The sequence below is a fragment of the Panthera leo genome, chromosome Y, assembly GCF_018350215.1.
Source record: "Panthera leo isolate Ple1 chromosome Y, P.leo_Ple1_pat1.1, whole genome shotgun sequence".
Lineage (NCBI taxonomy): Eukaryota > Metazoa > Chordata > Mammalia > Carnivora > Felidae > Panthera > Panthera leo.
The window spans coordinates 8,236,862-8,264,734 of record NC_056697.1 but is presented as its reverse complement, the minus strand read 5'-3'; the positions used below and the strand labels follow the sequence as shown (position 1 = coordinate 8,264,734).

Genomic DNA, 27,873 nt, shown 5'->3' with positions numbered 1-27,873 from the left:
TTGGTCTAAATAAGCTGTTGCTGTTTTCTCTTTCCAAACTCTCTGGATTTCTATTTCTTTCTCCCTCTTTAAAAAATGTCATCATGGGAGTGTGTGGGTAGCTCAGTTAACTGGGCATCTCACTTTGGTTCAGGTCATGATCTCTCCTGAGTTCAAGCCCTCTGTCAGGCTCACTACCTTCAAAGCAGAGCCTGATTCAGATCCCCTGTGTCTCTCTCCTTTTGCCCCTCTCCTGATCATGTACTCTCTCAAAATAAATAAAACATTAAAAAAAAAAAAAAAGGCCATTATGGGGTGCCTGGGTGGCTTAGTTGGTTAAGTAGTTAACTTTGGCTCAGGTCATTATCCCAGGATTTGTGAGTTTGAGCCCTGCTTTGGGCTCTGTGTTGATAGCTCAGAGCCTGGAGCATGCTTCGGATTCCGTGTCTCCCTCTCTCTCTGCCCCTCCCCCACTTACACTCTGTCTCTGTCTCTCTCAAAATAATAAACATTAAAAAAATATAGAAAATAAAATTTAAAATGCCATTATGAAAGGATAAACTTTAAAAATTTTATAAGCAAAATGAAGTAAAACTACATGTAATTAGATCAATTAAGAATGCCATAAAAATGATACAGTATTTAAAGTATCTTTAAGTTTCCTGGTGAAAAATCAATCTCATTAGCTCTGATAAAGTTTAACCTGGATCATCATAGTGGAAGAAGAACTTTCCACTGTCCTTGCCCACCGTCGCCAAACACCAACTGAGACTATTACCAAGAGATGAGAGAGGCAAGTGGAGTCCAACTTCTCTAGTGGAGAAGTTCCAGAAGTAGGCAAAAAATTAAAAATTAAAAAAAAAAAGGAAAACAGAAAAAAAAAGAAAAGAGAGAACACACAACAAAATGAGGAAGAGGAGTAGTTTCACTTTAATCACCCCTAAAGGCCTCTGCTTTTTTCCATGAGAGAAAGTAAAAGCCTGTAAATGAGTGCCCGGCTTCCCTATTTGTGTAGGACACTGCCAAAGAAGCCCACTTCTTTCTCACCCTCTCTAGAATACTAAAATGTCCTTCATGACGCGGAAGCAGAAAGCTGCTGAAATCAGTTAAGGCTCTTGGAAATCAGTAGGGCACCAATGGGATGCAATCCTACTAACTGCTTCGTGATTCCATCAGGTAACTTATCCACAAAATGCTGGTGATGTCTTGTTTGTGGATTCCACCAATTAGTCCATGGACAACCTCAACACTTTATGTGGCTTACCTGCACAAACGCTCAACCCTATGGCTGGCTCCTGTAAAGGCAGGATTCAGTCTTTATGATTGGGAGAAACCACACAGACTTAAGAATTCAGCACCTTCTAGGAAAAGCAAACCTGAGGCTATCATTACCCAGCCTGGCCTTGCAGAATTGAGAGACGCACACAATCTTAAGAATGGCCCAAAAGAGGGGCGCCTGGGTGGCTCAGTCGGTTAAGCGTCCGACTTCGGCTCAGGTCATGATCTCGCGGTCCGTGAGTTCAAGCCCCACATCGGGCTCTGTGCTGACAGCTCAGAGCCTGGAGCCTGTTTCGGATTCTGTGTCTCCCTCTCTCTGACCCTCCCCTGTTCATGCTCTGTCTCTCCCTCTCTCAAAAATAAATAAAACGTTAAAAAAAAAATTAAAAAAAAAAAATGGCCCAAAAGAAGGAGCTAGAATTGTAGAGCAGGCATATCCACCAACAAGGTATAAAAAAAGCATGAGTTCCTAATGGGGCTACAGCAAAGGTTTCTCTACCAAAGCCAATAAGAAGTAAAGCCTAGAGGCACTATCAGGCTGACTTCTTCAAACGTGAAGACAATACAAGACTTCAAGGAATATTAAAAATATTCAAAAATATTCAAAATCAATCCTCACATGATACCATTAAAGGAACATAATTTTCTATTCACCAACCCCAAAGTAATGGAGATCTGCAATCTATAATAAGAATCTGAATTAGTTTTAAGGAATCTCAGCAAGCTACAAGGAAACACAAGTTCAACAAAATCAAAAAAATAATACATTAACAAAATAAAAAGAAAGGGATCATAAAAAACAACTACATATACAGGGAGCCTGGGGGATGCAGTTGGTTAATGTCTGACTCTGAATCTTGGCTGAGGTTATGATGTTATGGTCCATGAGTTCAAGCCCTTCATTGGGCTCTGAGCTGAGAGTGTGAAGCCTGCTTGTCATTCTCTCTCTCCCTCCCTCTCCCTCTCTCTCTCCCTCCCTCCCTCTCCCTCTCTCTCTCTCTCCCTCTCTCTCTCTCTCTCTCCCTCCCTCTCCCCCTCCCCCTCTTGTACTCTCTCTCTTTCTCCCTCAAAATAAATAAACTTTAAAAAAAGCGTAATGTTTATACAACATTCAAAATATATTGACTATATTATCAGTAAGGCTTCCAGTCAACAATAGGCTATTAGCAGTTAAGTATTTTGGGGAAGTCAAAAGTTACATACAGATTTTGACAGCACCTCTAACACCCCTGTTGTTCCAGGGCCAACACTACAATGAATAAAATGAAAAAATGACATAGAAAGCATCAAGAAAAGAACAAGAAGAAGATGAAATATGTGGAACAGAAGACACTCTTTGATATAATCTACTTAGAAAAAAATAAAAAATAAGAAAGGCTAAAAAACAGCTTACGTGAATACAGGATATCAATGAGGAAATAAACTACACTTTACTGGAGTTCCAGAAAAGAAAGAAAAAGAGAAGGGAGAGGAAAGTTGATTTAAGGAAATAAAGGCTGTGGAGATCCGGATATCTAAGTTTATGAAGGTCATAAAACCCCACAAAATTTCAACCCCAAACAATCTTCTCCAAGACACATTATAATACAACTGTCTAAAATTAAAGAGAAGAATATAACAGCAGCAAGAAAAAAAAAATCACTCATATAAGGGAACGCCCACCAGGCTATCAGCAGAATTTTTAAAATTTTTTAAAATCAGCAAAAACACTACAAAGTAGGAGAAGGCAGGATAATACATTCGAAGTGTTCAAAGAAAAATTACCAACCAACAATACATAACTGGCACACTGTCCTTAAGAAATTAAGAAAAGATAAATGCGTGCCCTAAGGAACAAAAACCTACGTACTTCATCACTACAAGATCTGTCTTACAAGAAATACTGAAAGGAGTTTTTCAGGCTGAAGTGAAAACTAGGTAATTAGTAACATAAAAACATACGAAAATATAATGTACTCCAGTAAAAGTAAGTATATAGTGAAATTGAGAATAATCTAATACTAAAATATTAACTAATATAACCTAAAGGACAAAGTAAAAAATAACTACAGCTACAATCTGTTAGTGGATACACAATATGAAAAAAACCCTGTGACAATAAAAACAATTTGTGAAGGGGAGTAAAAAGGATAGCTTTTATATGTCATCAAAGTTCAGGTGTTAGTAACTTAAACAGATTATTATATATATAAAATAATGTCAACTCTCAGGGTAACACAAAGCAAGTATCTATAATAGATACACAAAATATAAGACGATGAAAACTTACCAATATGGAAAATAATCAACTCTCAAAGGAAAGCCACAAGACAGTACATACTTATAACACAGAACTACAAACTATCCAGAAAACAAAGCCTACAAGAAATGTATACAGTCCTAGATACATATAGTTTTCCAAGACTGAATTCTTTTTTTTTTTTTTTTTTTTTTTTTTTTAAATTTTTTTTTTTCAACGTTTTTTATTTATTTTTGGGACAGAGAGAGACAGAGCATGAACAGGGGAGGGGCAGAGAGAGAGGGAGACACAGAATCAGAAACAGGCTCCAGGCTCCGAGCCATCAGCCCAGAGCCTGACGCGGGGCTCGAACTCACGGACCGCGAGATCGTGACCTGGCTGAAGTCGGACGCTTAACCGACTGCGCCACCCAGGCGCCCCTCCAAGACTGAATTCTGAAGGAATAGAAAATGTGAATGTACAGTAGGAAGGCTGATTTGGTAAATAAAATCTCCCAATACAGACAATTTCAGGACTAGAGGTTCTTATAGACAAATTCTTCCAAACATTTAAGAAAAATTAGTAACAATCCTCTTAAAGTCTTTTGAAACATAAAAGAGAACACCCCCAAAGTTATTTTATGAGCCTAGCATTACCCTCATAATTAAAGCTAAATGAGGGCAATAACAAGAAAGGGAAACTACAGACCTTTATCGCTGATGAATATTCATATGCAAAATTTCCCAATAAAATTCTAGGAAACTAAATCCAATAGCACATTATAAGGATTATGAACAATAAAAATGTTATTTATTTAATCCTTGGGCTGCAACAATAGTTCAACATATACAAGTCAATAGATGTGATGCACCATATTAAAAAAATGAAGGCTTGGAAATGCAAGCTGGTGCAGCCTCTCTGGAAAACAGTATGGAGGTTCCTCAAAAAACTAAAAACGGAACTACCCTACAACCCAGGAATTGCACTACTAAGCATTTATCCACAGGATACAGGTGTGCTGTTTCGAAGGGACACATGCACCCACCCGCATGTTTATAGCAGCACTATCAACAATAGCCAAAGTATGGAAAGAGCCCAAATGTCCATTGAGGGATGAATGGATAAAGAAGATGTGGTATATATATACAATGGAGTATTACTCGGCAATCAAAAAGAATGAAATCTTGCCATTTGCAACTACGTGGATGGAACTGGAGGGTATTATGCTAAGTGAAATTAGTCAGAGAAAGACAAAAATCATGTGACTTCACTCATGTGAGTATTTTAAGAGACAAAAGAGATGAACATAAGGGAAGGGAAACAAAAATAATATAAAAACAGGGGCGGGGACAAAACAGAAACAGACTCATAAATATGGAGAAGAAACTGAGGGTTACTGGAGGGGTTGTGGGAGGGGGGGATGGGCTAAATGGGTAAGGGGCACTAAGGAATTTACTCCTGAAATCATTGTTGCACTATATGCTAACTAATTTGGATATAAATTTAAAAAAATAAAAAATAAAATTAAAAAAAATAAACAATTTCAAAAAAGAAAGAAAGAAAAAGATAAAAAGCTTCTGTACAGGGAAGGAAACCATCAACAAAACTAAAAGTCAACCACAGATCAGTACCCAAAATCTATAAAGAACTTCTCAAACTCAACACCCAAAATAAGTAATACAGTTAAAAAATGGGCAGAAGACGTGAGCACTTTGTTTCAAAGACATCCGGATGGCAAAAAAAGACACATGAAAACATGCTCAACATCACTCATCATCAGGGAAATTCAACTCAAAATGATGATGAGATACCACCTCACACCTGTTAGTCTACAACTCAGGAAACAACAGATGTTGGTAAGGATGTGGAGAAATGGGAATCCTCTTCTGTTGGAGGGAATTGAAAATGGTGCAAATACTCTAGAAAACAGTATGGAGATTCCTCAGAAAGTTAAAAAATAGGGGTGTCTGGGTGGCTCAGTTGGCTAAGTGTCTGACTTCAGCCCAGGTCATGATTTCATTACTGATGATTTTGAGCCCCACATCAGGCTCTCTGCTGTCAGCGCACAGCCTGCTTGGGATCTTCTGTTCCCTCCATTTCTTTGCACTTTCTCACTCAGGTGCACGCACACTCTCTCTCAAATATTAAAACTAAAAGTTAAAACACAGAAATACCCCATGAGACAGCAATTAAACGACTAGGTCTTTACTCAGACAACACAAAAATACTGATTCAGAGGGACACATGCACCCTGATGTTTATGGTATCATTATCAACAATAGCCATATTACAGAAAAAGCCTAAGTGTCCATCGACTGATAATGGATAAAGAAGAGGAGGTATGTACATAAAATGGAATATTACTTAATCATTAAAAAGAAAGCTTGACATCTGCCAAGGGCATAGATGGAGCTAGATGTAGTATACTTTGCTAACCTAAATAAGTCAGAGAAAGGCAAATTCCCTCTGATTTCACTCATATGGAAACAGATGAACATAGTGATGGAAAAAAGAAAAGAGAGGGGGAAGCAAACTGTAAGAGACTCTTAGGTATAGAGAACAAAAGGGTTAATGGAGGGAGATGGGTGACAGATGGGTTAAGTAGGTAACGGGTACTAAGGAGACTTATTAGGATGAGTTCTGGATGTTGTATGTAAGGGATGAATCACTAAATTCTACTCTTGAAACCAGTATTACAGTATATGGTAACTAACTAAAATTTGAATTAAAACTAGAATGTAATTTAATATTAAACACCTGAAAAAATAAAAAAATAAAAACTAACTGAAGCTGGTTTCTGGAAGAAAAAAAAAGACATAGTGGCCATTATGTACATTGAAATAAGTATATTACTGATCAGGCAAATGCAAATCAAACCACAATGAAACAATCCCCTTGTATCTGTTAGAATAGCTATTATCAAAAAACAAAACAAAAACAAAAACAAACCCCAGATGACTAGTGTTGACCAGGATATGCAGAAACGATGCCCTTTCTTGTATACTGTGGTAGGAATGTAAACTGGTACAATCACTTATGGAAACCAGTAGAGGGGTTCCTCAAAAACGTAAACTACAATATGATCCAACAATCCCAGTCTAGGTATATACATCCAAAAGAAATAAAATCATTATGTTGAAGATATACCTGCAGTCCTTTTTTAATCAAAGTATTATTCCTAATAGCCCAGATACCTAAATATCCATCAGTGGGTGAACAGACAAAATGTAGGGTATATATATTCAATCGAATATCATTCAATCATGAAAAGGAAGGCAATCCTGACAATTTTGCCATGAAAGGACTTTGGGGAAAGCTGCTAAGAGAGTAAATATTAATGTTTTCATCACATATTTAAGAAGATAATTATGTAACAACAGTGAGCGTTAACTGACCTTACTGTAGTGATCACCTCACAATATATACGCATTATCAAATTATTTAGGGTATATCAAATATACCCTAAACTTACATAGTATTATGTCATATTTCAATAAACCGAAGGAGTTGTTTCACCTACTAGTTTCAGAACTAATTTCCTCACTTTTGAAAATCTCTTAGTTTTTTTAAGTAATGTTAGTTTTCTTCTGGTCTTCTTAATGACAGTTTCCTCTGTCTCCCCTCATCACTTACTGCAGCTTGCCTAGGATTGTGTAGTCAGCCCTCTTTTCTTCAGCTTGTTCTTTATTCCTATGGTTTCAACTACTACTGGCACAGATGATTCCTCAAATCTACATACTGAAGGGAGGACTAATACTCACCAGACTTGTATATATTTTCATATGGAGAAAACCAATCTTGCTTTTTATGAGAGTAATTTGTCAGCTGGAATGTCCAATCTTGTCTTTTCCTCCTGAAACTTCTCCTTTTCATCCTGAAACTTCTCCCTTATATGTCCCCCCTTTTTTCATTCATATGATCATCACTTAATCACAGATCCTTGTTTCCTAATCTCTAAAGATAAAAAACAGCCTCTCAAATGGCTCTGCTTCTTTCTGACATTCCTACCTACACTCACAAAAAAATGACTAGAAATCTTATTGCCAGAAAGGGTTAATGTCAGGTGCTGAAGCATTCCTGCAATCTGGAGGAAAACCAACCCTCTCTTTGAGCACTGTTTCAACACACTGCTGAAAAACTTGGATCAGTTCTCTAAAATTCAAGATGTTCTACAATATTAATCACAAGCTGACAGGCATATTTCCTGTCACCCAAGTTTGCAGCCTACATGGATAGCATTTCATTCTTTAAAGAAGCTTTTTATGCTACCCTACCACTTTCACTTTGGTATCTGACTGCACGGAATTTTCTGGGAGGTGTGGTCTCTAAAGTAAAACTAAGCTTATTGAAATGTCATCAACAGAGTCAATGAATGCACAAATATTCACATACGAAGATGCTACTAATGTCAGCGACTTATGGGTTTGGTAACAGTGACTGGTTCAGATAGCCAGCCACAGATATCTGAAACAAAACCACAAACAAGAAGAAACTAAAGTTTAAAAAGGTGAGAAACTACCATTAGCTGCTGGGTTGCATGCTAGGACTCTATTCTGCAAAGACAGCTACCAACTTATACCTTTCCAAAAAACTAACTGTAATTTTATATCATATGCATTAATAATATATAGTCTAGCCTAAAAAAATATATAGTCTAGTCTAAAAGGGGTTGCCTACACATGCTATTTTTTATAATATGATCATCACTGTTAAACAATGCACTTGACTGGTAATTTTCCCCTGAAATAGGCAACTAACTAAATAGGGATTTTGTTTTGTTTTTTGCATTTGAAGATGATTACACCTTATTTTAGTAACGTTCCTTGAGTGAGAACTGCCAACTGCCTCCACTAGTCAGAATAAAACCATGCTCTTATGTGGAATATCTTCCAAAGAGGCCCACAATTGTGAAAAGTAAAAAGGGCAAGAACATGGTCTGATGATTCAAATGAAATTGCCAATGACACAGAAAGAAATTAAACCTAGATATTAGCTGAATCTGAAGACAAATAAGCAGAAAAAAACCAGGGAACCAAAGACTAAAACTCAGATAAGCGAACCCTAACATTCAGTCTGATTATCAAATGTCTTGAGAATATTTTACCTTGAACTTAGCATTTACCTCACATTAATCTAAGACTCCTATCCTCTGACTGCAAGGATCATGATCTTAAAAATCTGACACAAGATATAAAAATTAAGATTATGAGCTTCCTGAAGATAATTCCTAGTTGAAAATTTAATAGTGTGAAGAGAAATTAAGAGACGAAATCTAGGAAATACATAAAAACACTTTTCACTCTTTACAACAATAAAAATACCATACAAAGACTTTAGTAATATTTCCTGTATGTTAATTATGTTCATGACTAATTTATTTCTAATTTATAACTCATGATTCCTAGACACTTTTTTTTTTTAACGTTTATTTATTTTTGGGAGAGAGACACAGTGCAAGTGGGAGGAGGTGGGGAGAAAGAGGGAGACACAGAATCCGAAGCAGGCTCCATCCAGGTTCTGAACTGTCAGCACAGAGCCCAACACAGGGCTCAAACTCCCGAAACCGTGAGATCATGACGTAAGCCGAAGTTGGACACTTAACCGACTGGGCCACCCAGGTGCCCCCCCAGACACTTTTATATTCTCAAACATAATACTATTTAGTAAAACTGGGCAAGTTTCAACACAGTATTTGTTTAACATATTTCTAAATAAGCTATATGCTTGCTAATACATATGCAAAAATTATTTTTCTGATTCTGATCTCCCAAACATATATATATATTAATGCCTTTTAATATAACTTTAATCTAGGTTTCCCTCCTTACAACATCTTCAGAAAACCAAAATATTATACAATGTAAACACAATCACTTAAGTTGCTAGAAGTTAAAAAGAAATCACATTGTCCATAACAGAATTTTAACAGGAGAAAACTGGAACCAGTAAAAAGCTGAGCTGAGTAACATTTCTTTCATGATAAGAAATAATGTTCCTTGGCAAAACTAAAGAAGCAATTAAATATACTGTTCTAGTTAAATCCAAATTTCATTTCATTTTTTTGTGGTAAGGGCATAAAGAGACACAAGAAACTAACAGGTAGGAAACTAAAGGGGGAAATAAAGTGGGAAGCACACACATGCATTTTAAAAGAGAAAAGAAAACTTTGTAAAGATAGAAAATTCAAGCAATCATTAAAAAAAAAGTTATGTTGCCTAATGTAAGCATTTCAAACACCTTAAAACCAAATTGTTCATAGGGAAATTTTTGCACAAGTTCTAAAAACAGATCATTGTAAAATACATGATGTATTCTACAATGTGAGAAAAAAGCCTCCCACAATACCTTTTAGTAAATCACCAAAATCAAAATCTAAGAAAATAATTCAAACCAATCCCAAACTCCATCACTTATGACCCAGGTCAAGTACTTGCAAATGTGATCCATTACCACCCCTTGATAAAGTAAGGTTATTCAAAAAATGGGACCAAACAGACTGCATTAATCACTAGAAAAATAACTAGAGAAAAACTAGGATATTCTGAAAAGATGCTAAAAAAGTTGGTTTAAAAATTTTTTTATCGTTTATTTATTTCTGAGAGACAAAGTGTGAGCAGGGGAGAGGCAGAGAGAGAGGGAGACAAAGAATCTGAAGCAGGCTGCAGGCTCAGAGCACAGAGTTCAATGTGGGGGCTCAAACTCACAAACCATGAGGTCACGACCTGAGCTGAAGTCGGATGTTTAACTGATTGAGCCACGCAGGCACTCTTCAACATTGGTTTTTTAAATTTAAAACAAAATATTCATTTCAATGGAATAAAAAATAATCACTAAAATGTGTATGTGTGCAAAAATACAAAATTTCAAAGCCAATCTGCCACCATCGTGTTTCTATGACACAAATCCCAGTCGAAGAATATTGTTAGTATCATTCTGAATAGAATAGCATGTAATTAAACTTATGGGGACAATACTACATCCTCACAATGCAGTTAGAAATAAAACTAAGATGGCTTTTACACTATTGCATTTTAATACAATGCAGCTGGAAATAAAACTAAGATGCCTTTTACACTATTGTATTTTAATACTGGAAACTGCTAAGTGATGTAATAGAGAAGATAAATTCAAGATTATAGTCAAACTTCTAACTTATATATAATATAGCCAGGGAATCCAGAATAAACTGAAAAACTATCATCATAAGTTCATAAAAGCATGTGTATAACTGAGTAGGTAAATACAAAATTAATTCTATTAAACACAATAACTTCTTAATGTAACACTTAAAGAAACATACCATTGGCATATAAATGAAATGCAGGATTCTTTTTAAAGGACAAATAAGTGAGTCATGGGGCTGCTGAAAACAGCATATCAGGAAATGTCAATTTCCCTTAAATTAACCTTTGCCTCGAATTAAAATCCTATAAAATTATACTCATACATTTGTATCTAACATCTATATCTAACACTTATATATACTGGCACCAAAGAACGTACACGTATCTTCTTCTATAATTGTTTGCTCTGAAATTGCCAACAACCTTACATAATCTAAATACTAATTAATATCAGGATAGGTTAACTATGAAGTTTTATCAACTCTGTAACTGATAGTGCAGAATGAGAAAGAACGAACAACTACCATACTGAACTTCATGGATGTATTTCAGACAAAATCTTGCTCTAAAAAGCCAGGCACACAAACAAAATACATTTTATAATGATTTAACTCATTTATTTAAAAAAATTTTTTTTAACGTATTTATTTTATTTTTGAGACAGAGAGAGACAGAGCATGAACGGGGGAGGGTCAGAGAGAGAGGGAGACACAGAATCTGAAACAGGCTCCAGGCTCTGAGTAGTCAGCACAGAGCCCAATGCGGGGCTTGAATTCAGGGACCGCGAGATGGTGACCTGAGCCGAAGGTGGACACTTAACCCACTGAGCCACCCAGGCGCCCCCCCCCCCCCGAAAAATTTTTTTAATGTTTATTTATTTCTGAGACAGAGAGAGACAAAGCATGAGTGGGGGAGGGGCAGAGAGAGAGGGAGACAGAATCCGAAGTAGGCTCCAGGCTCTGAGCCGTCAGCACAGAGCCCGACACGGGGCTCAAATTCATAAACCGTGAGATCATGACCTGAGCTGAAGTCAGTCGCTCAACTGATTGAGCCACCCAGGAGCCCTGTGGTTTAACTCATCTAAAGTTTATAAACAAGCAAATCAAATCAATGACGATAAAAGTCAGTTTAGTGTTTCCTACGTGGAGAAAGAAGAATAACTGACTGAAGGGATTACAAAGGAGGCTTATATGTTACTGGTAATATCATTTTATAAATCAGGGTAATAGAACGGGGCTCAGTTGGTTCTGGCTCAGTTGGTAGAGCATGCAACTGATCTCTGTGTCCATCCTGAGTTTAAGCCCCATGCTGGATGTAGAGATTAATGTAAAAAATCAGGGTAACAGTTACTTAGGAGTGTATGTGTGTGCTATTGAATATAAATATCAAAGAAACCACTTAAAACAGTGTTTACTACCTTGATGCCAACCGAATGAAGTCCTCAAGATAATTCTGCATTTTATGTAAACTACTTCTATATCTTACCACCATTAGGATGTTTCTTGGAAAAGCTCCTTCTCTACAGTAAATAAAAATTGTTAAGAAATGTTCAAAATCCTAGCAGACTTTTAGAAAATAAAATTAACATCTATAATTTGCTGTTTAACTAGATGTAGTATGTTATGGCTGTGACATTATTCAGTCATAATCAAAATAAAAGAAATATTGTTTACATTTTTGTCAACATTTTATTATCCAATGCCGTAATAAACTCAGCACATTAGTGCTTTTTCAAAATTTTTGCTTCCAAGTTGGTGGATATTTCTACAGGAAAACTGTAAAAAGGTCATGTAAGTCAGAATATTTTGTACATGCAAACCCTTGATATTGTTAAGCTGCTGTACACAAAAGGCAGTTGACAATTTATGTTTTACATGCATTTACCAGTAATGTAAAAGTATGTATTTCCCTAACACCTATTAAGCACTGTAAATTAATACTTTAAAATTTTCCAATGTTACTGAAAAAAAAAAAAAAAAGAACATTTATATCCTTTTATTGGTTAACAGTTTACTTAAGAGTTTTACACATCTCTCCTTAACTTTAGCTACCTGGTATTTTTTTTAAAGTTTATTTATTTGAGACACAGAGACAGAGGGAAAGACTGAGCACAGGGACATCATGAGAGGGGAGGCAAAGAGAACCCTAAGCAGGCTCCACACTGTCTGTGGGACCCAAAGTGGGGCTCAAGCTTAAGAACCATGGAATCATGACCTGAGCACAAACCGAGGGCTGGATGCTTAATGGATGAGCCACCCAGGTGCCCCTTAATTCCCTGATTTTTAAAAGGCTACTACTGGTATGGATGGAATACACATTTTTATCTGCCACATATTTAAATTCCTTTTCAAAAGCTGCACTGGAATTGCTTCAATCCATATGTACTCATTTTGAGGAAGACTCTTCCAATCCATTATTCTTCTTTTATTTATGAATCTTTAAATTTACTATATGAAAGGTCTTAGAGATTGTTTTGTATGTTACTCTATCATACTAATAGCTAATTATAATCTATTCTGCTCCATCCTTAAACTATCATTTAGAGATACTTTGTTAGATGCCAAAAATTGCAGTAAGATTAAATTACCTCATTAAATATTTATGTAAACTGGTATAAATTATTAACCCCACTTTTCCAATTAAGGAAAGCCTAAAAAACTAAAAAAAAGCACACAGGAATTTTAAATCATCAATTATGTTTCTCATATACATTTTAATTATTTTGGTTTTTTATCATTTTAATACTCAAATCCTCTAGTTTCAATTCTTTCCTAGTATACCTGGTCTATTTAAAAAAAATCTTTTGAAAAAATTATTTGTTTTGAGAGAGAGAGAGAGAACCAGCGATGGAGGAGCAGATGGACCTGGGGGTGGGTAGGAGAGCAGAGGATCTGAAGCAGAGTCTGTGTGGATAGCAGAGACCCTGAAATGCAGCTTGAACCCACAAACTGTGAGATCACAACCCGAGCCAAAGTTGGACCTTAACCAACTAAGCCACCCAGGTGCCCCTGAAGACTATTTTAAGTGTCTGAACTTTCATGAGTTGAGTCTGAACAGTTTTGATGGCTACAGAAGAAAGCAAAAGTCTTAAAATCAAGTGTGCCAGTGGTCTCTAAAGTTATATGCGTGCATGTGAGGGGATGTAGAAAGACAAAGAACAGAACTGTTGTTTATATACTTTCATTTTTTTAAGATTAAAAAAAAATAATCTCTATACCCAACAGTGGCCTTGAACTCACAACCCCAGGATTAAGAGTCAATGGTCTACGGACTAATCTAGCTAGGCACTGAAGAACTGTTTACATATTTTTAATATCTGTTAAAATGTCTCATCTGTTAAAAATATAAATGGTTTAATAATATGGTGAACAACAAAAACTGCTTAGAGTTCACTCAACCTAATGATCTGAAACATTTCTCCCTGATAATTTACAAACTCTGCTTTCCACTCAAAACATGTCTTTGTTTAAAGTCTTACTCATAAGTTCCTTAAACATAATGACAATACAAAATAAAATGAGAAAATTATATTTTAAGGCAAAAATGTAAATACACAAAGGATGTATAAAAAGTTGATAAAAGTGAGAAAGAAATGCTCATTTGTGGTCATGGCCAGTGACTTACTACTAAAAATCTTCCAGGAAGAAAATAAAAGAAAAAATCCACAAGAATGAGCAGATTTCTTTCCAAGAGAATTATGTAAATAGTAAGCCTAACAAAAGGTCATAAAAACTTGACAATATCCTAAGCATAGCTTCCTTATGCTCATGCTGTATAACTACAATATTAGTGAAAATACCAGGGTGCCTGGGTGGCTCAGTTGGTTAAGTATCTGACTCCTGATTTTGGCTCATGTCAAAATCTTACAGTTTCTGGGTCTGAGCCCCACATCCGGCTCTGCACTGACAGCACGGAGCCTGCTTAGGATTCTCTCTCTGCCCTTCTGCACACACATGCTCTTTCTCCCAAAATAAATAAACTTAAAAAAAGAAAAGAAAAGAAAAGAAAGAAAATACCATACCATGCAGTATCATACAATTAGGTAAGAAAAGCATGCCAAATAGCACCCACTACTTAATCCATTTTCTTCATTCAGAGATATAGTTCACTGTCAGAATTATAACTAAATCTGGATTTTAAAAAATGAAACAAGATAATTTAATAATTTTTATTTCATTCACAGAGATAAAATATACAGCTATTTTGTCATTACATATTACAAAACCATTATTCTAGTTTTCCACAGTCCAGCCTTCTTCCATATATCCCCAGAAAACATTAAGTACTGTGACTATCTTACAGTGCATAAGCTTCTATTTATATAGATTTCCTCTAATATTTACTTAATGCTAATGCCCTTCATCTTAAATCTTAGCCATCTTTTATTCTCATCCATGCCTCATCTGATCTTTTCATTACTTACTACGTTGAGTTTTTAAACCTCCATTTTTTCTGGCCACAAACTCTTATCTTCAAAGAAATGGTTAAAAACTGATTAACTTCGGGGCACTTGGGTGGGTCAGTCAGTTAAGCATCTGACTCTGGCTTAGGTCATGATCTCACGGTTCGTGAGTTCAAGTCCCGCATTGGGCTCTGTACTGACAGCTTGGAGCTTGGAGCCTGGGGCCTGCTTTGGATTCTGTTTCTCCCTCTCTGTGCCACTTCCCTGCTCATGCTCTCTGTATCTCAAAAATATATAAATGTTAAAAAAAAAAAAGAAAAAGAAAAAAAAAAACCTTAAAAAAATTTATTAACTTCATTGCCTGAAATAAAATTAAGTATGTTTAACATTTATGCATAACAGCTGAAAGAAGTAGAAACAACTACTTTAAAAACCAGTGTTTAAAAAGATGCTGAGATAATTTAGCAAAACAATAATCAGTATAAGAGATGGGAAGAGAAATGAAATGTAAGGCAAATAAAAAATATACAATAGTGGCAGTTGTTTTAAAAGGCTCTTTAAATAGGGGCGCCTGGGTGGTGCAGTTGGTTGGGCGTCCAACTTTGACCCAGGTCATGATCTTACTGTTAGCGGTTCGAGCCCAGTGTTGGGCTCTGTGATGACAGCTCAGAGCCTGGAGCCTGCTTCAGATTCTGTCTCCTTCTCTCTCTGCCCCTCCCCATTTGTGCTTTGTCAGTCTCTCAAAAATAAGTAAATGTAAAAAAAAATTTTAAAAAGAAATGTTTATGTTCTTTATAAGAAGTATTCTAAAATATAACACAGGAAAAAAGGGGGAAAATGGAAAAAAAATTAGCAACAACAAAAAGTCAGGTAGTTTATATTATTAGACAAAATAGAGATAAAACACGCAGCATTACCAGTATTGAAATATGTTTATTTGTTAATGTTAAAAGGGAAACATTGTCACTAAGATGTAAAAAAGTTCTGGAGGACACCTGCCTGGCTCACGCAATACAGCACATTGACTCCTAATCTTGGGACCCTGAATTCAAACCTGACTTTGGGGCTTAAAAAACAAACAAACAAAAACAAACAACACAAGCAAAAGTCCTGAACCTATACATCCAACAAAATGGTTTTACAAATAAATCTGTAAGTCTGAAAACAGTGCGGGGGAGGGGGGGGAACCCTTTGGATTAAGCAAGGATATGGAAAATAATTATGGAAATCATACTACATTTAAAATTAAGCGATAAAATCCCATATCATATCAAAAATCAGAGTATTCAGCTACAATTCACTGAAATTTATTTTCAAATGAGCCTACTGGAAAAATAGGTATCAAATACTAATGAGCTAAGACTCAAACACATGAAACTTAAAAAGGAATGGCAGAGAGGTGCCGGAGTGGCTCAGTTGGTTAAGCATCCGACTCTTGATTTTGACTCAGGTCATGCTCTCACAGATCCTGGGTTCAAGCACTTGCATCAAGTTTCTCTCTCTCCCTCTCTCTCTCTCTCTCTCTCTCTCTCTCTGCCCTGTGCACTGTCTCTCTCAAAATAAGCAAACTTTAAAAAAAGTTCTTATAAAAAAAAAATGGTAGAATAAGCTCAAATAATTTAAAAAGATATACAAGCAGAAAGGATCAATAAAAACATTATTTGAAAAGTCCAATCAAGTAAAGACACTAGTGGCAATAGTTTTTTATCAGAAAAAACAAACCTAATTAACAATATTAAAAATTTTAATTCATAAAACAAACCTATAAATATCTTATCCTGCTTGTAAACTCACACTTTTCTAAGAAAAGCTTAAATTCTGGAAAAGAAAAATAGACTGGAAGAGAAGCTAGACTTATCACCAAGAAACTACTAATGAATGAATGAACTGTCAAAAATCTATTCACAAAATGACATGAGGTACAGACAGTTTCACAAGTGAATTCTAAGTTCCTATAAATGGTAATCCCTTAGTAAATGCCCTGTTTTAGGAAAACTAAAACCTCCCAACTAGTTTTAGGAGTGTCAGATAACCTGTTATCAAAAAAAAAAAACCAAACAAACAAAACAAAACAAAACAAAAAAAAAAAGAATGACTGAAAGAGGGAAATTTTAGGACAAGAAAGTGATGTAAATACTAAATATCCAGTGTATTCAAGAAGAATGTAAAGTCTACTAACAAACTTTAATAAGTTAAAAGAGGAAAAAAAAATACATGTAACCCAAATATCCCCCAAAGTCAATGCCTATTGATGACAAAACACTTTTGCACTGTAAACAGAAAGGAACTTAGAGAATATATACCCAAAAGAACACTACAATAAAGATAAAATATTTGAAGCACCTTTTTTTTTTTTTTTTTTTTTAATAGACTGCATGCTGAGCCTGGCTTGGACTTGAACTTATGATTTTGAGATCCAAGACCTAAGCTGAGATCAAGAGATGCTTAAAGAACTTAAACTGGGAAGTACTTTCTTTAAAGTATGCAGACCATCAGACAAGCAGAAATGGAATCCTGACATCATTATTCACAGAAAATAGAACCGTAAAAAAATGCAAAGGAAGCATTAACTTGCATTACTACTGTATTTCACTGATTGCACTTTTAAAATGATTATTTATTTTGAGAGAGGCAGAGAGAGAGAGAGAGAGAGAGAGAGAGAGAGAGAAGACAGCATGAATGGATGAGAGTCCGAGAGGGAGACACAGAATCCAAAGCAGGCTCCAGGCTCTGAGATGTCAGCACACAGCCTGATACAGGGCTCAAACTCATAAAGCGTGAAATCATGACCTGAGCTGAAGTCAGATACCCAACAAACTGAGCCACTCAAGCGCCCCTGTATTTCACTGATTCTAAAGATGCTCCCAAATTACTAGATGAGCCATTGTTTTAAATACCACTAAAGAAATACCACCACAGCCAAGTAAAATGACCCGTTACTATTGTTTTGAGTATTTTTTATACATACTGAATTTTTTCTTACCTTACTTATACATAATTTACACAGAAAGAAAACAAACAAACAAACATTGCTTTAGAGTAACATATCTTGGGTGCCACTCTACCTCATTTTCCTACTAATTAGAAATGTTCAATGTCTACGTTTAACAATAGTGTCTTGACAACAAGAGTATTGATGTTGAAGCAACTCTTAATTATTATCTATAGAATCTTTCAGGTTAGTAACACCCCGCTTCGCTTCTTTTGATGTTGTCACTTTACTCTGATAAAAGTCATCAATTCATGTTTTTCCTAAGTAAGGAGCTTCAACTGAAATTTGGAAAATTTGCAATGAAGAACAATCCAAATATGACCAACTATCTATCTTGTGACTGAACTATTAATCAATCATACCAACCTCTGATTGCTATAAAACTTCTTTCAACTCTTCTCAGGGCAACTTATTCTAACTTGAATTAAGTTGTTTGACAGTAACAATTATATTGTTTGCTACATATGTAGTATCCTATAGTGGACTAACTCATTTGAAATGATACAAAATAAATACTGTTCATGAATACTGCAAGCAGTTATAAATCATGACCAATGCCTTCAAAAACAATGATTATAGGATCTCATCAACTGTAAAATACATTCTGATTTCAGAGGTGTTAAAATATAAGGGGGGAAATGCATCTAATTTATGAAATATGCTCACACACAGGATTATACAAGGCTGCATGATCAATACATGAAAGTCAACAGGATCTGTTATAAACTATTATTGGGAATTATAATTAAAAAAAAAAAACCTGCTATTTACTGTGGCAACAAAAACTACACAAAATATAATAACAGTTAATATAAGTTCTGCAAGAAACCAATGAAAAGCAATATAGTACAATACAGTATATTATAATAGAAAATAGTATAGTGTACAGTAGAGTAGAGTAGAACAGAACAGAATAGAAGAATGGAACGGAATGGAACAGAATGGAATGGAATGGAATAGAGTAGGAGACAGACACTGGAACTAGATAGTAAAATTAAAATCCTAACTCCATAATTTAATCCCCTAGGCTTTAGACTTTCATATCAAGAACAATACAGACTAATACTTACCTCAGGGAATTAATACTTGGATATAAAAGGTTAATATATTATTAAAACACAAAAAGTAGTGCTAAAGTATTTATGACGGCAATAGCAAAGATGATAATGGTAACAGAAATCTGTGGTCATAGGCCATAAAGAGGGCTATGGAAATAGAGCACAGACTCTACAGAACAAACTGATGCCAGAGACGGGGTGGAGAGTGTCTCAAATCCAACAATCCTACTAGAGACAACAATAGCAGCATCTGTCTGTCCGGGTGTCCTTGGCCCCTGGCAGGGTGCTAACTTGTGATCCTGCTGGACCTTTCTGCTTGTGATCCTGCTAGACCCTTCTGGTGGTTCTCTCAGAATAATACTGCCTCCATCCCCATTTCACGGATGAGAACATAGGCTGAGGGCAGCTCACATCCCCAAGGCCTAGACTGAAACCTGGCGCTTTGGACTCTGCAGGCAGTGAGTGGTCTTAAAGCTTGGGCACACAGTATGGAGACTAGTTTTTCAGCTAAGATTATGTCCCAAAGAAGCAGCTTTAACAGGGAGACCCCTCCAGGAACAAAGGAACTAATGGCTCTTGATTTGAGGTTGTTAAGTTTGTTGGGTGTAGAAAGTGCTGAAAAATAAAATCTTCAAATAAAAAAAAAAGAGAGAGAAAGAAAGGACACCAAATAAAATCACAGATGAGAGAGGAGAAATAGCAACCAATACTAAGAAATACAAACAATTTTACGAGAATATTATGAAAAACTATACACCAACTTATTGGACAACACACAAAAAACAGAAATACCAAGAAACATATAACCTACCAAACTGAAACAGGAAGAAATAGAAAATTTGAACAGACTAACCACTAACAAAGAAATTAAATCAGTAGTCAAAAAACTCCCAACAAAGAAAAAACCAAGGCCAGATGCAATTCTACCAAACAAAGATGAGTTAATACTTCTTCCTCTCAAACTATTTATTCAAAAAATAAATAAAAGAGGAAGGAAAACTTTAAGATTCATTCAAATGGTGTTGGGGCAACTGGACAGCAACATTCAAAAGAAGGAAACAGGACCACTTTCTCACAGCAAACATAAAAGGAGAATTAAAATGGACTAAAGACCTAACTGTGAGACCTGACACCATAAGAATACTAGAAGACATCACAAGAAATAATTTCTCTGACATTAGCTCTAGCAACACTTTTCCAGATATGTCTCCTGAGGAGAGAAATAAAAGCAAACTAAACTACTGGGACTACATTAAAATTCAAATCTTCTGCACAGCAAAGGAAACAATAAAACCAAAAGGCAACCTATGGAATGGGAGAAAATTTTGCAAATGACATACCCAAAAAAGGCTTTGTATCCATAATATATAAGGAACGTATAAAACTCAACACCCCAAAACAAATAATTAAAAATGGGCAGAAGAAATGAACAGACATTCCTCCACAGAAGACATCCAGGGAAACCCGGCTGTTTGAGTCAGTGGAGTGTGCAACTCTTAATCTCAGGGATGTGAGTTCAAGCCACATGTTGGGCATAAAACTTACTTTATTATTACTATTTTTTTAATTTAATGTTTATTTTTGAGAGAGCGAGAGAAACACAGAGTGCATAAGCAGGGAAGGGGCACAGGGAGAGAGAGACACAGAATCTGAAGTAGGCTCCAGTCCTACTGAGCTGTCAGCACAGAGCCCAACACAGGGCTCAAACTCACTAACCATGAGGTCATGACATGGACCAAAGTCAGCTGCTCAACCAAATAGGCCACCCAAGCACCCCATAAACCTTACTTTAAAAAATAAAAAAATGATAACATCCAGATGGCCAAGAGACACATAAAAAGATGCTCACCACCACTCATCATCAGGGAAATGGAAATCAAAACTGCAATAAGGTTTCACCTCATGCCTGTCACAATGGCTAAAATCAACAACACAAGAAAAAGGTGTTGGTGAGGATGTGAAAAAACAGGAACAGTCTTGCACTACTGGTTGGAATGCGGCGACTCAAACTGTATGGAGGTGCACCAAAAAGTTAAAAACGGGGCAGGGAGGCTGGATCGGTTGGTTGAGCACCTGACTTCGGCACAGGCTTGTAGGTTCATGCCCTGCATCAGGCTCTGTGCTGACAGCTCAGAGCCTGGAGCCTGCCTCAGATTCTGTGTTTCCTTCTCTCTCTCTCTCTGCCCCTCCCCTGCTCACACTCTGTCTCTTACTCTCTCAAAAATGAAAATGAAAAAAAAAAAAAAGTTAAAAACAGCAATACCCTATGATCCAGCATCACACTATTGGATGTTGACCCAAAGAATACATGAGACACTAATTTAAAGGGCTATGTGAACCCATATATTTATAGCAGCATTATCAACAGCCAAATTATGGAAAGAGTTGTCGTATGCCATCGATTAATGAATGGATAAACAAGAGGTGGCATACATATACAGTGGAATATATTGTTCAGCCACAAAAAGAATGAAATCTTGCCATTAGGCACGACATGGATAGAGCTACAGGGTATTAGGCTAAGCGGAATAAACAAGGCTAAGAAAAATACCGTAAGATTTCACTCATAATGTGAAATATAAGAAAAAAGAATGAACCAGCAAAGTAGTAACAAGAAAGCGAGAGAGACAAACCAAGAAACAGGACTGTTACCTATGGAAAACAAACTGATGGTTACTAGAGAGAGGTAGAGGCTGGGGTGGGGAGTGAAACAAGAGATGGGGATCACTTTTGGTGATGAGCACTGGGTGATTAAACACTTAAAAAAAAGTCAAATAAGACCATTCAATCTACATTCTTTTAAAAAATAAAATCTTTTGCAAGTCTGATGTTTAGTTTAAAAGACAGCTGATTCTCCCTATCTGCTTTCTTACTCCATTTTTTGAAGCATGATGTTAGAGTCGACTATGGAAAATACTGCACACTACATTTATGGCACGATGACAGCAAAAAAGGTAAATGCTTCTTAGTATTATTATAAAAGTAACTTTTCCTTCACAGCTACTCTGAAAGGTATCAGAGATCTCCACAGATTCCAGGACCACACTTTAAAAACTAGTAATCTAAAACCAGAAATAACATAGATAAGTCTCAAAAACCCACCAAGGTGTGGAAATGACATATTTAATGAGAAACCTTCTCTGTAAAGGTAAAGCACACAAAGATTTTTGGTACACACCTGAGTACACCAATGACCTCTGGCAAAAAAAAAAAAAAAAAAAAGGGAGTAAGAAGTGGGATGAAGTGATGGAAACTCTTCAACTGAACTTGCAGGCTATAATTTCTTTAAGTAAAAAAAAAAAAATAAATAAAGCAAATGTGAAACAATGTTGCAACTTAAGTTGCTTTATCTAAGTGCCTTTTGGAACATTTTAAAATTTAAATGTTTACTATGTTAATATCAATTATGTGACTACATTTTTTAAAAATTCTCCAGACTGCAGATTTTTTTTATGTTTATTTGTTCTTGAGAGAGAGGGAAAGAGACAGGCAGAGAGCAAGCAGCCAAGGGGCAGACTGAGAGGGAGACACAGAATCTGAAGCAGTCTCCAGGCTTCTAGCTGTCAGCACAGAGCCTCATGTGGGGCCGAAAGTCACCACCGTGAGTCATTTAATACGTGTTTCCACTCACTGGTGGGTTTTTGAGACATATCTATGTTATCTCTGGTTCTAGATTACTAATTCTTAAAGTGTGGTCCTGGAATCTGTGGAGATCTCGGATACCTTTCAGAGTGCCTGTGAAAGATAAATTATTTTTATAATAACACTAAGAAATATTTACCTTTTTTACGTCATCCTGCCATAAATGTAGTGTGCAGTGTTTTCCACAGACGCATGTAACATCCTGCTTTAACCAACTAAGCCACCCAGGCACCCGTGGACCACAGATTCTTTGATGTACATCTCTCATTCACTAAAATTGCTTTCACTAAAATTGCTGTTGCAAAAAAAGCAGTGATTTCTTTATAACCTAGTGACTTCTTAATGTTACACCATACATAATCAGAATTAACAAGAAACATTTATAAAATGTTATTTTGAAAAGTAATTTAATAAAAATAAAAGCCTGTGCATATTCTAAAGGAGTTAATCCTAAGATTCCATTTTGTTCTGGTGCCTTCATAAATGGATGTACTTTAAAGCCTTCTAACAAAGGGGCACCTGTGTGGTACATTTGGTTAAGCATCTGACTTCGGCTCCATTCATGATCTCACAGTTAGTGAGTTTGAGCCCTGTATCAGGCTCTGTGCTAACAGCTCAAAGCCTGGAACTGCTTCAGACTCTGTGAGTCCCTCTACCTTCTCCTCCCCCTCACATGTGTTGTGCTCTCTCTTCTCTCTCTCAAAAATAAATACACGTTAAAGCCTTATAGCAAAACCATAGTATCTGTTTCATGAATTAATTTCAAATGGAAAGCTACTCAACTCCATTAAAATCTCAGTATTCAATCATTCAGTAATGTTTTTTGGAAATAATGTCTATGTCCAGATCATTGTGCAAAAGAAGATAAGAAACTATCTCTACAATTAGGATCTTCAAAATTTAGCAAGACAAAAATTCCACTATTAGGGTATAACAGATTTAACGCTAAACTAAAGATGTCTACAATGCTCCATATGACACGGAACAAAGAATGAGCCTGGGAAAGTAATGGAGTGACAAAGAGAAAGAAATAAGGCACAGGAGTTGTTTAGGAACTCCACTGAATAACAGATTTTCAATAAACATTCTCGGGCACTTACTATGAATTAATTAAACTTCACTTCAGTCAACTTGAGTATGGAGTATCAACAAGCCAGCTGGGTGCTGTTGTCTGGTAGGCAACTGGAAATACTAGATAACAAACTTAGATAAAAAGGTGGGTATAATAAAGGACAGAGAAGCCAAGGAAGAAGACAGAAAGGATAGCAAATGACCTCATGGAGAGTCCCCACATAAGTTTTAAAAAGAAGAAGCAGAGGAGTGCCTCCCTGGCTCAGCTGGTAGAGCATGTGACTCTTCATCTTGGGGTTGTACACATTTGAGCCCCACGATGGGTAAAAAGATTGCTTAAAAGTAAAATCTTTAAAAGAAAAAAAAAAAAAAAAAAAAAAAGAATCACAGCAGAGAACGAAAGTAGTTTCTGTAAAACAAAACACTTTTTTGTGATACCCCAATTAACATGTTATGGAGGAGTTTCACAGTTTGGTAAACACTGAATTTATAATTAAGTGGGATAAAGTGAAAATAAAAGGACTGGTATAAAGAAATACGGGATAAATGTGTTATCAGGTAAATGTTTACAGAATTAGCAACCTTAGTTATACTTAGGAGTGAGAGAAAGAAATCATGAACATTACAGAAGACTGGCAGAATAGCTGGGCATGGAGAAAAGCATTCTTGCCAAATCAAAAGAAAAAAGATAGTCTGGGTAGAAATAGGGGAACAGCATGAGTTGAAGAGATCACATGTTTACAGCAAATGGTCATCCACCTTTCTCAGTTAAGTTAAAAAAAATAATAAACTATGAGGTGGAGGGATTTGAAAGACTGGGGTTGAGAAGTTTACAAGAATTTTTTTAAAAAAACTTTGTAACTGTCTATGTGCACAAACACAAGATTAATTTAGTGAGAATATGAAAGTTTTAAGAGTCATAAAATAAGCAGAAACAAAAAGCACTGTGTTTTTTAAAAAAAGGAAAGATGCATCCATATGAAAAACATATATAAACAAAAAAATAATAGCTGATTTATCCACAATAGGTGGCTAATTAATAATCTACCTCTCTGCTTTCCAGATCATCATGGTCTACCTCTTCTAGCAAAAAACATTTATATTTAAACATTTCTTATAGAAAGTCTTTAAAATTATACACTTACCTGCCTCAATTATACATTCCACTCTAAATTAATCTTAATCTTGAAAATCCACTGTTGCTGTACTGGAACATCTGCTGCTGCTGTACTGTGCATAAAGTGCAGCATACAATTCTATCTTCTTTAGAGCTCTTCTATGTCTTTCCCAGCTGTCAAGATATAAAGCAACTACTTCTACAGTTTATGTTTTTCCTTACGATCTCCACAACTAGACTGCATTAGCAACCTGCTTCTAGTCTGTCTCTATAATCCAATTTGTTAATTTGTGTTTCCTAAACACAGACTTTCATTATAAACAGAAGAATCCCTATTACCAGAGATTGACCTGTTGCAATATAGGGAAATGGAAAATTTGTGTTTTCTATTGTAAAATTCTAGGACATAAGCGCTCCATGTACTTCTTAAAATTTCCTAATCTAGGACATTCACAAATAAATCATATTTACAATGAGTTTTAAAGTGTAGGTTAGTAAAAAGTAGAAAAGATTATTTTGTGGAGGGAATTACTTTCACTCAGGGGGAGGGGAGGAGAGAAGGTTTGCATAATGGCACTTTAATTATTTAGGAATTACTCTTCTAGCCTACTTTTCAAAGTGACTTCCTAAATTACTGCTGTAATTTTCAACCATGAAAAAGGAATTTTATTCACTATAGAAAGTGTAATATTTCGGAGCTAAAGGTTATTGGAATAAGAATTTAGGATAGAAAAGAACAGCTGTCCAGGAGAGATGAATCACGTGAAAAGCAGCAACACTCAGATAATTTTCTAGTACTGAAGCGACTGATTTACTTACTAACTGTTGTCCCTATTTCTCAACTTTCAATCTTTTCCAAAAACTGGATCCAGAACAGCTAAATGAATATGAAGGACTGGGGTGTTCTATCACTCTGCTACAGTCACAATCTACCTTTTTCATTTCCACTACTCTCCTACCTATCCGACCCATCTAGCAAACTATAAATATTTTAAATCATCCTTACAATGCCTTTTCCGCTGTCCCTCCTCCACCTAAAAAGCCCACCATTTTTTCAATGAATAACTTTCCCCAACATGCCACCTATTTCAGGAACCTTTTCCTGATGCTGGAAATAGACTTCGGCTTCCCACAGTAACATAAAAGTGAACTTCCTGCAGCCATCATGTGCATTTTAAAAATCCTTACAATCTTTCTTACACCGTGCATCGTATGCACTAAGGTCTGAATTTACAATACACACAAGTTTAACAGTAAGCAATCTAAAAGTACACTAGAGTACCTTGAACCTTTTTCACCATGACAAAATCTAAACAGCACCAGGTAAGTGAACCGTAGTTAAGCCACCACACTCTGTTGTGCCTCGACAGAAAAGCATGTACTAGTCAATAAATAATATAAAGTGATTAATCATTTAAACGTGACTCTCAAAGTTTTTCCAAATAAGAGAGAAAAATAGTCTTCAAACTTTTACTCTTCCGATTTCAAGCTTGCAAAATGCACTTTCTCACCTACTTAGCAAAAAGGTTGGGTGAGAACTTTATCCCCATCAATTTCAATTTTAATAACTGAGTCGCGGAGACAACTGATCGAGAATAACCTGATCGCGGGCACCCTAAGAGCCACGTTTTACTCTACTAAAGTGTAAAAAATGTCTTTGTGAGCTCAGTTGCTGGGACTGACAACCAACCTCAGGTGGTTACCAGCACTGGCAAATGGAACAGAACCGAAAGGCACACAGCAGCTCAGCGGACGAAGCAGCCAGTCACTGCTTGATGACTGCCACGGAAGGTGGCGCTGCAGCGTAACGCCTGCAGCACGAGGGCGCATCATGGCGGCAAGGGCAATGGCAGTCTTGAGAAGCTAGCAACCCCCTCTTCGCGTGCACACGGTACCGTGACGGGCCCGTGCACAGCTCGTCACCTGGGTCGCCGCTGCAGCTCTCCAACACCCCCTCAAGGACTGTAGCGGAATTTTCTACTTAAACGCCGCCTTCAAGATGGCGGTCCCCCTCTCGACAACCCCTCAACCGTCCCAGGCAGCAAGCGTAAATCCGCCACCATCTTGCCCCCGTCCCTCCCCCTCCCCGCCAATATTTACATACAGAAAATCCACCCGGCCGCCCTGCGGCCTTCACCTCACTCCTACAGATTTCGGTCCTAGCTAGGCCTCGGCCTCGCGAGGTGCCCTGAACAGGCCGCGGGGCCAACCCGAGACCTCGACGCCGCCTCCGGCCCCAGCCGGCGATCCTCCCCTACCACCCCCTACCCCTTATCCCTTGGCCCCCTAATAACGGAGCGCACCTCTGCACAGCTCTGGGCGGCTAGGCTCCTCCCCGGGCCTAAGTGCGGCCTCCTCACGGCCTGCTCTGCGCTTTGCGCCGCACTGCCCGGCCTAGTGCGGAAGGGCGTTTCCCAGGCCGCCGATCAGGCTACCCCACTCCCGCTAGGCCCCACGGTCGCAGCAGAGTCCCAGACTCACCGGACTGGCGTTCGGGTGGCCGGCGACGGTAGCGGGTGCTGCAGGCCGGCCTTTCTCTGGAGCACTGGGCCGGGCTCCGGCTGGTGGGGCGGGCGGAGGGAGGGAGGAGGGGCCGAGCTCGGGGCTGACAAAAAGCGGCCCAGCTCTCCGGCACGGGCCCGCCGTCAGCACGTCACGTCACCGCCCGGGAAGGAGCCCCAGGAAAATGCGGAAGGCTTGATAGGCCCCCTTCCGAAATGTGGATAGTACGGAACCTTGTGTTGGCGCCGTTCAGGCCCCGCGACCGGGGAGCGCGGTGGCCTCCCGGCAGCGGGGTCGCTGGCGGCCGGACTCTGTCACAACGTTCTTTCCTCCTCCGCGCTCCCTCCCGCCTCTGCTGCTCACGCGCCGCTGCCGCTGCCTTGATCGTAAAGCCAGCTCGGAGCCGTGGTCCTACCCCGCCGCGAAGCAGGCGGCCCGCAGACCAGCCTGACAGTCCGCTACTGTGTCTCATGGGCCGCCGTCATCCCCA

General features: G+C 37.4%; 1 protein-coding gene across 8 annotated transcripts in view; it reads right to left on the bottom strand.

Annotated features, from left to right (window-relative positions):
• The window catches only part of LOC122212646 (zinc finger X-chromosomal protein), a 51,645-nt gene extending 23,981 nt beyond the window's left edge, over window positions 1-27,664 (bottom strand). For 4 of the 8 annotated variants that reach the window (XM_042926580.1, XM_042926582.1, XM_042926581.1 and 1 more), the window contains exon 1: window positions 24,910-26,884. The gene's annotated coding sequence lies outside the window, so the exon portion shown is untranslated. Of the gene's footprint in view, window positions 1-24,909; window positions 26,885-27,362 lie in introns of those variants that run through there. The other 4 variants (XM_042926586.1, XM_042926588.1, XM_042926583.1 and 1 more) reach the window with 3 other exon arrangements.
• Between the last annotated feature and the right edge of the window lie 209 nt (window positions 27,665-27,873).